General features: G+C 34.2%; 1 pseudogene; it reads left to right on the top strand.

Moving 5' to 3' along the window:
• The first annotated feature begins 10,119 nt into the window (after positions 1 to 10,119).
• LOC101712857 (small COPII coat GTPase SAR1A pseudogene) lies at positions 10,120 to 10,717 on the top strand (annotated as a pseudogene).
• Positions 10,718 to 11,864: the final 1,147 nt, after the last annotated feature.

Below are 11,864 nucleotides of genomic sequence, written 5' to 3'. Positions count from 1 at the left end.
AGCCTGGATGGGATATAAGGGACAGAAAGAGGGCTGCTGTTGTCACTTGGTGCTGCTGCTTTGTTGCCTTGCCACCTTTTGCTCACCACAAACTGTTTCTCCTCTGTGATGGCCCTTTGCCACACCACCTGGCCTTGGAGTCAGCCAATTGTGAACTAAAACCTCTACAAACTGTGAGGCGAAATAAACCTTTCCTCCTTTAATTTTAAGTGTTGGGAAATTTTTCTCAACAATGAGAAATGTAACTAAGACAGCTAGAAAAAAATCAACCAGTGGAAAAATATGACAGCAAAAGACTTTTAACTGGTAGTACATGAGTCAAATTTGACCCACAAATATATTTATTGTAGCTGATTTTTTTTACCTTTTACACTATTGTATTACATTAGATGACATTACATTAGATTTGATTAGGTGCCAATACTTAAAAATCTAGGAGTTAATTTCAGTGAACAACAATAAATTGCTCTCAAAACTAATAGGCTAAAAAATGTGAGTGGTTTAAGAACACAATGATTTATTCCTTTCTCCAGTCACTTATTGAAAAAGAGTTAGTAAAACTTCTGCTCATTGGAGTGACTCAAAGACCCAAGTTAAAGAAAGTTCAATATCTCTTCATACTTCTAGGATAACCATGTTCAAAAAATATAGGAGTTAGGTTCTAGAGTTAAGCTTTAGAAAATGTTTTAGTACAAAATGAATAACATATATCACCCTCATTCTACTTTCAAGTGGAGAGGAAAACTATTCTCAATACAAACTCAAAAGGAGAGGAAGGACAGGATGACAAAATAGGACTCTCTAGAACTTGTCCCCCTGTAGAAACAGCAAGTGGAATAACTATCTCCAAAAAACACTCTCACCAGAACTGAGGGAATTGGGTGAGACATCATCATGCCTAGTTGTAGGACAGAAATCAGAACTGATAGTAGTGATAATACAGTAATCATTTTAAATACCAAAACTGCAACAACAGACTGTGAAGAGAGATACTGTCTTGGGGGAGGGGGATTCAAATTATTTCATATATGAAGAAGGAGAAAATGAAAAGATACAATTTATAAATGTTCATAGGTTTTAGTTGAAGTGGCCAGTGCAACAGTCAGACTTCTGGCAAGGTTGATCAAAAACAGTAAGAAAGAAATCCATGCAGCAATTATATGAATGGGACTTTTTAAATAAAATAAAACTGACAAAAAGGTGATGTCTAAAGTATGATTATTCAATAAATTAATATACATATAATTTAAATTAATTCAATAAATATTAACATATTAATAGTTTTGAAATAGGCTCCTACTTCATATCTTATAACAAAAATCATTCAGGTTAATTAAATGTTTAAATATGAACTGTGGAACAATTATAATACATAATTATATACCAGAAAAATTATATATGAATATTTATATAGTACATTGATGAGGTAGTATCTAATAAACAATATTCACCAGTCACAGAAACCCTAAAGAATATTTTATAGGAGTCAATACACATACTTTTTAAATATTATCCATGGACAGATTATCACAAAAATGATTAATATTGACTCTTAAAAATATAACAAAGTAAATTGTTCCAGTAGTGTATTATGAAAAGTAATAGTTCAAAATGTTTATCAAATCACAATTTTTATTGGGCAAAGTGATATTCCTTTCCCTCTGATTTTAGGCTTTGACACATGACAGCTTATCCCCCATAGGGCAGAAACAAGAATAGAGTCAGAGCCACTGTCTCAATAGGCATCAAGTGTTCCCACTTATCCCCTTGGGAGCTATGGCCAATGTGAGAACATCCCCAGGTAACATTGTGCCCCCAAAGAATAAAAATGCCTGTGAAGTCAAACTATACCAACAAGACCTGCCCCAAGCCACAGATTGAGCCAATGTGGGAAGTAAAATAATGAGGACTAGTTGTCGTATACACTGAGATTTAGCATGTCTCATTTTACAGAATTATTGGTCATTATGCCGGCTTTCATACTTAATGAAACAATGCTATAGTTTCAAAGAAAGTGGAATTAATAAATTCTTATGTAATGCAAATTAAATTATTTGGAAGGACAGTTTATGCATCAAAAATCATAAAGCCAATGGATGCACTTTGCCCTGAAATTCCTTTCCTAAATATTTTTCTATAGGAATTATGATGTAGACAAAGATAAAATTACAATAAATACTGAAACTTGTGTCATAGACAATACCAACTTTTAATAATTAGCTGTAAAATTATATCTATCTAATGACAGACATACTGTGAAGGTGTTGAGAAGGAGTATTTATAAATGTGAAAATAAGATGAAATATATTTAATTTTAAAAATCAAGTTTTAAAGTCAAGCCTCATGGTTCAAGCCTGTAATCCCAGTACCCTACGAGCCTGAGGCAGAAAGATCTCAAGTTTGAACCAAACTGAGACAAATGAGCAACTCAAGACTCTGTTTCAAACTAAAATTAAAAAATAAATACACTGGGTATGTAGCTTATTTGAAAGACCCTGAGGTCCACCAAAAAAAAAAAGTGCCACACACACAAAAAAAGAAAAATGCATGGTGGGTCCAAAAATGATAAAAGGAAGTTAGGATAATTTAGAGGTTGTTATTATAAATTTTGAAAGGTGTTTTCTGCATTTTATCGTGTTCAAAATAAACATTTTCACTTTAGAAATATGTATCATTAGCCTAAACTTTTATAGTCCACTGGCAATTATGATAAAGCAAGTAAGTGGCATGTGCATTTGGGAGAGAAGCTAAAGAGAATGCTTTCCCAAAAAGTTGAACTTTTGAAAAAGAATTAACAGGGCTATAACTTAAAAATTTTGTGGTAATAAATGAAAAGAGAACCTCTGTGTCACCCAAATACTCGACATTTCAAAAATGTGCACTAAATTGTTTTTCTGTCACTATATAGTATGTTAACTTTTCATTGCTGTACAGTACCCTTGAAAATAAATGTTTGAAGGATAGAAGAAATATTATTTTGGACCATGCTTTCAGAAATTTCAGTTTCTATGCTATTCCTTTTACTTGGGACCTGAAGTGAAGTAAAAACATCATGGTTGTGGGAATCTGGAGGAAGATGTTGTTCACCTCCTGGGAGACAGACAGTGAGAAGGGAGGGGAGGAAGGGAGCGAAGGAAGGGAAGAGGAAGGAGAGGAGGGAGGGGAAGCAGAGGAGAAGAGAAGAGAAACAGAGGGAAAGAAGCTGGAGACCAGATATAATCCCTTTGAAAATAGTTCCATTTTCCTCCTCTGAAATCTCTAGCACCTCCCAATGATTCCATCCAATTATGAATACATCAGTAGATTAATCCACTGATTAAGGTAGTACCTACTGGATCCAATCACCTTCCACATCCCTACCTCTGGATATTCTTGCACTGAAGATGAAGCTTTGAACTCATGAGCCCTTTGGGTAACATCTCAGATTCAAACCATAACAGGGTACAATTTTAAATGGATTTACATCTAAATTTATTTGTATGATAGTTATGCAGATAATCCCATCATATATAAAATTCAAGATTATTTACAAAATTTTCACTTGCACCTTTTAGAAATAGGTATTCATTTACTGTTTCTAAGTATAGTTTAAAATGTTGCATATGCTTATTTTAACAGAAAAGTTCCACAAAATGAATTATGATTGATAATATTTAATCAAATTTCACATTAATGTATTCACTTTAAAGCAAATTAAATTGATTTTTAAATTTTTGTTTAAATCAAGTCTAAGATTTTATTTTAATGTGTTTATATATGGTTTAAAATTTGTTTGAACTTAAGAGTAAAACTTCAGTAAAATACTATTCCTATTGTTTGCTCTGTCTTCAGCTTCTGACTTTTCAATATACATAAAATGATGCATATAGTATATTTGTAAAATAGATAATTATCTACAAAATAGATAATACATATTGACTAAATGTCAATATGTTATCTTATGCAATAATACATTGAACAGAAACATACTGACTTTTGACTCCACTCACTATACTATTAAAATAATTACTCCGAAATCAACTAACCCCTTTTATCAGATTATTCAGCTTCCTGAGCTATTTAATACTAAAGATATCCTTTTTTTTTTTTTTTTTTTTGCAGAAAACCATTTCCTAGTTCATCTGAAATATTTCAGTAACATCACCTTGGCCTCTTCTTATCTCTGAAAACTTTCTGTGCCTGTTTTCTTGGACTTCTATTTTCCTGTTTCCTGAAGGAAGACCTTAACTAAAACCCTGAGCAATGAGCCAATCAATTCGTTAGACTATAAGATTTCTTCTATAATATCCTTTGCCATTTAAAAAATTTTATATCACATTCAGTATGTAGGTTTTGAATCCCCCCTACACAAAAATCAAATGAGCAAATTGTTATATTCTAGAAATAGGATATAGGTATTGTTTGAATCACCTTAGTTCTTCCAACAGAAAAGCAGAGCAAATAGGAAAATTAAAGTAAATAAACATACTAAACATAACATAGTGTCTACAATAGCAATAGTCATAAAGAATTCTATAATCCTCACAATTCATTAGGTACCAATTTTATTCATTGAGATTTGGATGGGCTTGACAACGTTGAATTTAGAAATTAGAAATGACACCAGCATGACATCAGGATAAAGTGAAAAATTGAGGGAGGGAAAAAATAGTAAACAATAGTTCCTATGAGTTGGAAGACATGGAAAAAGCTATTAATGTCGGGATTAGCAGATCATGATAAATATTTTAATTTATACTAAGGCAGGCATGGTGGCACAGTCTGTAGCCCCATCACTCTGGGAGGCTGAGGTTGAAGGATTGAAGTTCAAGCTCAGCTTGGACAAAGGGCTAAGGACATAGCTCAATGCAATGGCCCTAAATTCAATCGCCAGTATTAAAATAAAGATTTTTATCTTACACTCTCATAGATGAAGTGCAACAGGAAAGTTTTGCAAAGAAAAGTGTATGCAGATTGGAGAAGGAGTAGGAATAGGAGGGACTCGGTGAAGGAATTAGTGAAAAGTCACACAAGAGATAACACTATGTCATTGACCTAACTACTATATAGATAAAAAGTCTGGAAATGTAGACAAAGTGTATAATAAATGGTTTCTTAGTATTTCATTGATTTCATCTGCAAGTAATATTTTGATGTGATCAAAATTGGCTATGATTCCTGATTTTGTGATCCTCATTGCTTTTGCTCTCTCTTATTATAGCTTATTTTGAATTTTGCTCCTTTTTATCATTAATTTAAAAACTAAACTAAACTAAGTTAAAAATTAGATTTTAAATTTATTAAACCAATAGGCTTGATAAGTAGGTAGGTAGATAATTAGAAAATTACCACTATTCTCACAAAGCAGAATATTTCAAAAGACTGTAAAATAATCATTTGGTTATAAATTCATAGAAAGATATGTCCTAAAGAGTATTCTAAAGCCATAAAATATATTTAATTCCAACTTGTATTTATATTATTAGAGTAATTCTGATAATATTCTTACTATATTAACACTATCATTTTTATTTTGAAACTATTACTTTTTGGAGTATAAAGAAAACGCCCATTTTTCAACATTTTTAATGACAAAAATAAAAGAGGGTTACTAAAATATCAGGGAAGTTGTCGCAGTCTTGCAATAGTTAATTTGATTTACAAATACCAATACAAACTCAAGATTCACTGTTTTCTGAATAAAATATATTTCCCTTTTGTATACTGAAAACCTCCTAGAAAAAGTGAAAATACTGAGTGATAATGAAAAATTTTAGAACCCAAATTTTACATTCTAAAGATATTCCCACAAAAATAATCATTGCTCCTTTAAAAATAAATCTTTTACTTTTATCTCTTTCTTTTCTAATTCATACTATATTAAGCAATGAGATTAATATCAATTATGTTAGTTGAGTGAAATCTTGAACAGATTCTTAATATGTCAGAATTGTTTGGATTTCATAGATTTAATGTTATACAGTCCTTTTTGAGGCCTCTGGAGCACTTTCTAAACTTTGGACATATTCAAATTCAGAGCTGATTCCCGGATGGGGCTGATTGGTTAACTTAGTCAGAGTCACTGTGTAGTGACTGTAGAAGAAAATCCTGAGTTGTCCTTTTCCATCACCAGACATCCAACTCCTATTCTATTGATTCTTCCTTGCAGTGCAGGGCCCCCTTGAGAAAAAGCCGGGCCAGCCAGGCTGTGTCCCCCCTTGTCTGACTCAGCATTATGCTTCCACTTGATGTTAGATATGAAAAATGTCAAGTACCTGTGGAATCCTCTGATTCACTACTCCCTTCACTCATGAGAGCCAGAGGAACAATTTTAAAAAGTATTTTGTTTTAGTTTGAAATAACAAAACACGTTACAATTTTATTTATTATACTCAAAAAAGTAAATTTGTTTCACCAAAAAAATTTTAGAGTTGGAAACTCTGGAAAATTTTATTGAAACACAAATGCTTTTCTCTATATAATGTGCAATAATCTTTGCAACCATAGATGATATTTAATATTTAATCTGTAAGTAATAAATATATTTAAATAAAAAAGAGTTTCTATGAAAAGACCAAATGTTCTTTTATAAATGTGCTAAGTAATATCTTGTTCTTAGAAATTTATTTGATATTTGTGAGTGATTTTTATTAAAGTACTATTCTTCTTAGTAGTAAAATTAAAAAGAAGCATAGAATCCTTATTTAAAAATCAAGATCCTAACAAATTTAGACAAACTATTTTTATAGTAACCTTGTCCACTTCCCTCTAAAGTATGATCTCTCTCATGCCAAGGGAAGGACCCCTTCCTGAACATGATATAATATTACCACACACACAAAGGACATGTCTTTGTTATTTTCCCCTGACTTATCAATCTTTGCTCTCTATTACAGTTACTGAAAAATATATACAGTTCTTTATACCATAGTTCTGCATGGTTTTTACAGTTTAAAAAGAGGAAGCATTTGTATTGATTTCCCCCAAAAGATTACTACTCCGCATATGAATGTCATAAAATTCACTATCTGCCTGATAATTCATATTTTACTATAAAATTTTAAAAATCTACAATATTTATATCCATAAACTTTTATAAAATTTTGATTTATAATTTTAAATATGAAAAATGGGACTACTCAGTAATTATTACATTATAGAATATTTAAGTGTCAAGGTAGTTTTTGGTAACATTAGGGCACAAACTACAGTGAGTTAAACTACTTACAAAAGAATAGCTTCATTACTTTGTAAAATTACTGCATAATCTTCTTCAAGATCATAATATTAAGTAAAGTAAATGAGACACTCAAGTTTAAGTATTATGTGGGTTTTTTAGATGGGAAATCTAAAGTAGAAATAAAGAGGAAAGTAAAAGATAGATAATAGAAAGCAGAGTGATCTTTTTCAAAAAGGAAGAGGAACAAGAGATGCAGGGAGAGGAGAGCGAAAGAAAGGAAATGAGACTTTCTAAAGTGAGATCGTTTTAAGGAAAAAAAATGAAATATATATTATGCAAATGAGAAGGGGAATAAGAGTTGGAGGAAGGGAGAGATGGGCAGGGAGGGGAACAAAATAAGAATTAAGATATATTATGTATAGGTACTTACTTCATCACGATGAATGTAATCATTGTGTACTGCAAATCTACTAATCAAAAAAACAAAAATTAAAAAAGAAAAATGGAAAGTACAATGTACATACAGAAGGAAAATAGAAACCCTCATAGTCAGTATGGTCTTCTATAGCAAAATACCAGAGATCACTTTTTTTCTACATTTTAACATGATGAAGAGAAGGAATTATTTATTTATTTATTTATTTGTTTATTTATTTATTTATTTATTTTTCATGCCAGGGATTGAACTCGGGTCTTTGTGCCTGCCCAGCAGGCGGCAAAACCACTAAGCTAAATCCCCAGTCCAGGATTTTTTTTTGTATTTCCATAGTGATCACATCATAGAGGCTCCACACTGAAGATCTCAGACAAACCTAATTGCAACATGTCTAAAAACTACCACATTGGAGCACAGGGCTGCAACATGTGAATTTTGGGCAGAAACATCCAGTTGAGAACTGTAGATATAGATATAGACTCTGGCTTCTAAGATTAAGTAAAAGTGATAAGATCCACCAGAAGCTCAAAATGATCATGTATTTTTATGTGTTTTAATTGATTCCTTGTTTTGAAATATGAAATACACTAGCATTTATCACATTTTCTCTGATTTTTGATATGCATGTGCATTTCTTCTAATATTCACTACTCTCATTGTATATATTATTAATATCATTATGCCATCCTCTACCATCTGAGGTTACTTATAGAATAGTCCATTTGCATAATCAATAGGATTGACAGAATATTTAATTTAAAATAACTCTAGGTTCTGTCCCCCCACCCAAAGCACAGAGACCAGCTTAGCAGCCCCCCACACCTTTGGCCTCCTGGCTATGCCATATAAAGGCCATTGTACTGAGCTCCAGAAGACAGAGCAGAAGTAAACAGAAAGAGGCCTTCTCTCAGGCTCTTTGATGAAAACTGAAGCCCACTGAAAAAGTGAAGAGAATCTCTGCAATAAAGCCATACCAGACCACCATATTTGGTAAATTGGAGGGATCATTACTTCCCATCGGAATCTGGACTATCTTCAGAGGAAGGACAGCTGAAACGTGCAGTAGAACCTTGCAGATTTCAACCCTGAAGTAGGACAGGGAGTTCAACATGGGACTAGCAGCCAGAAATCTGCCTGAATCTCACAGGTCTGGTACTGGCTTGCTGAGACTCATTGACTTATATCAGCAAACAGCTATCCCATGTTGTCTATTGTGACAGCAGAAACATACCCTGAAGAAGGCCTTACATTTTTTTATTTGCAAAATTTTTTTCTCTTATTTTTAATTTTTGTTTTTGTTTCTTTCTACTCTTTTCAAATCTTTTTTCTCTTCTTTTTTTCTTTCTTTTTTTCTTTCTCTCTCTCACTCATTCTCCCACTGTACCACATTGTTCTTTATCTCCCTTTCTGTTCTTGTTCTGGCCCTAATTCAGATTTCTTCTTTATTTTTATTTTCTTCTCTTTTCCTTCTCTTGATTGTCATTAGTTTTAAAGGGAACTAAACACAGTTTCTAGTCTCTCTATTGCTGTTAGGTTGTTCTGTTCTCATCTTTGTTCTTTCATTCTGTCTTTTCCTCTTGGCTTCCACAGTTTATTAGAGTTTGTGTGATCTTCCTGTGTCCTCTAGCCTCACTGCTAACATTTCCCTATCCTTCTACCTATCTATCCCTCCCTTCCCATCTCTTCTAACTGCCCATTCTGAAGTTGCTATATTGAAGGGTTTATTCACTATAAACATATATTGGGCAGATCCTCAATTTTGATTTAATTCACACAGTTTAAAGGTGATAGATTAATGACTACCACAAATTGTCATTTTCTAAGCTGTGCTTGATGGTATGGTGTTGCTGATTGTATCATTTGGGCTAAGGTGTTGTAATTGCCTTCCTGGTATAATGAAAATGAGACAGACTCAGAGTCATTAGAGACTCAAAACCTAAAGACCAGCTGTATCTGGAAAACATGTCTGGAAAGTAATCATTCCACAAAGGTTCTAAATACAAGCAAAAAGATACTTACAATAAGAAATTTTGAAGTATCAACCCAGGAATTAAACCAAGGACAGTACCGAAAACAAAAAGGAGAAGACAAGCAAGGCACATACTCAGACTTCCACCCCACAAAAGGCAATTTCTGGGGGAAATGAGGTGGGAAACTCTGATAATAACCACCTGGACACCCTGAACCGATACCACAGAATGTAACAAAACAAATGAGGCTCTAGAAAAATTCAATGCGGAAATAATCTCCCATATAACTACAGTGGTGGTGATCAGAGTGAAAGAAATGTTTACAGGCTCTAGAACAGAAACAGATAAAAAAAAAATAGATTAGCTCAGCACCATGCTGGAAGCCATGAATGCCCAGCATGAGAAAGAAATGGAAACCATGAAACAGATTCAAACAGATATCCAGGAGATTAAAAACTCCACTGAAAGTATTCACAGCTCAGTCTGTGTGCTCTGAGGAGGGTCCAAGCTGCCCACTGCTTCAGGAGCCCCTGTGGCTGTACTAAAGATTAACAATGTCTTTCATCTTTGAGTGGATTTACAACAGCTTCAGTAGTGTGCTCCAGTTCCTAGGGCTGTACAAGAAAACTGGAAAACTTGTATTCTTGGGTTTGGACAATGTGGGCAAAACAACTCTTCTTCACATGCTCAAAGAGTGACAGGCTGGGCCAGCATGTTCCAACACTACATCTGATGTCAGAAGAGCTGACAATTGCTGGAATGATGTTTACCACATTTGATCTTGGTGGACATGAGCAAGCTCATCGAGTTTGGAAAAATTACCTCCCAGCAATCAATGGGATTGTCTTCCTGGTAGACTGTGCAGATCATTCTCATCTCATGGAATCCAAAGTTGAGCTTAATGGGTTAATGACCCATGAAACAATATCCAATGTGCCAATTCTTATCTTGGGAAACAAAATTGACAGAACAGATGCAATCAGTGAAGAAAATCTCCATGAGATATTTGGGCTTTATGGACAGACCACAGGAAAGGGCAACATGACTCTGAAAGAGCTGAGTGCCCGCCCCATGGAACTGTTCATGTGCAGTGTGCTCAAGAGTCAAGGCTATGGTGAGGGCTTCCACTGGCTCTCCCAGCACATTGACTGATGTTGGGACAGTGAAAATAAAAGTTTTACTCCTGTGGACTGATCCTATTCACAGCTTCCTCATGAACTTTTCTAATAGAACAAGGACAGCTCTCCAACCATGCCTGGCATTGAGAAGCCAAGAGTCTTTGTCAACTCTCATTGCCCAGTGGTGACATGTGCTCTTCTCCACACTGCTGGAAGGTAGCACTGCCCCATGTGCTGGTGGAAGCCAGTATCCCGGTATTGGAAGCTGGCAGGATTTGCCAAGTAAAGCTGTATGCCATCATGGGGCACTTGAAAAGAAAAACACATCTCACCACTGTGGTTGATTTCAAAAGAAAGTGATTCTATCTTTTAAAGAAAGCATCGTTAATGTAATTGATACTTCTCTCAACTTTTTGAGTTACAATTTACTCGGTCCAGAGTTTTCTATTCTTTTTTTTTAAACTAGTGAATGGCATTTAGATATTTCATGAAATTATGGACACATGCACATTGGAGGCCAGAGTTCAGAGGGGTGAACTTACCCCTGCTGAGTCAGCAGATCAATGAGAGAAGCTCCCCTGAGCTCCCTGTCTCCATAACTGCCTTGTAGGAAGTGGCGTCAACTTGGCATGGAGAGCTAGGGAGGGGACAGAGCCCTGTTCACGTGGCTGTGGCAAGTGTCCACTATGGTCAGCTAGAGTCGTTCCTCATCACAGAGTGAGTAGCAGATTGTTCATTGTGGAAGAGTTAATTATAAAGGTATTATTGTTGTCTTACTTTTCCTTACAAAGTTACAAATTTCAGCCCAACTTTGCCTTTATACTGTTGTGAAATTGCATTTTTCTCTGTAGTAGGACATTAAAAAATAAAGAAAGTATTCACAGCAGATTGAATGAAATGTGAAGATAGAATATCAGATATAGAAGACAGGATTGAGGCTAGTGAGCATGAAAACAGATTTCTTAAAAATAGTAAAGGACCATGAGAAATCAATTCAGCATCTGTGAGATGATGCAAAAAAAGAATAACATAAGACTGATAGGAGTCCATGAAAAAACAGGAGAAAGTACAATAGACATAGAAAAAAACCTGTTCATGGAACTAATAGTAGAAAACTTCCCAGACAGAGGTAGAGAATTGGACATACAGATAAGTGAGGCATATAGAACTCGAACTACCAT

The sequence above is a fragment of the Heterocephalus glaber genome, unplaced genomic scaffold, assembly GCF_053883595.1.
Source record: "Heterocephalus glaber isolate CG9 unplaced genomic scaffold, H.glaber_assembly_v1.0 deba00000122, whole genome shotgun sequence".
Taxonomy (NCBI): Eukaryota; Metazoa; Chordata; class Mammalia; order Rodentia; family Bathyergidae; genus Heterocephalus; species Heterocephalus glaber.
Note: the sequence above shows the minus strand (reverse complement) of the source record. Positions and strands in the feature narration are given on the sequence as shown.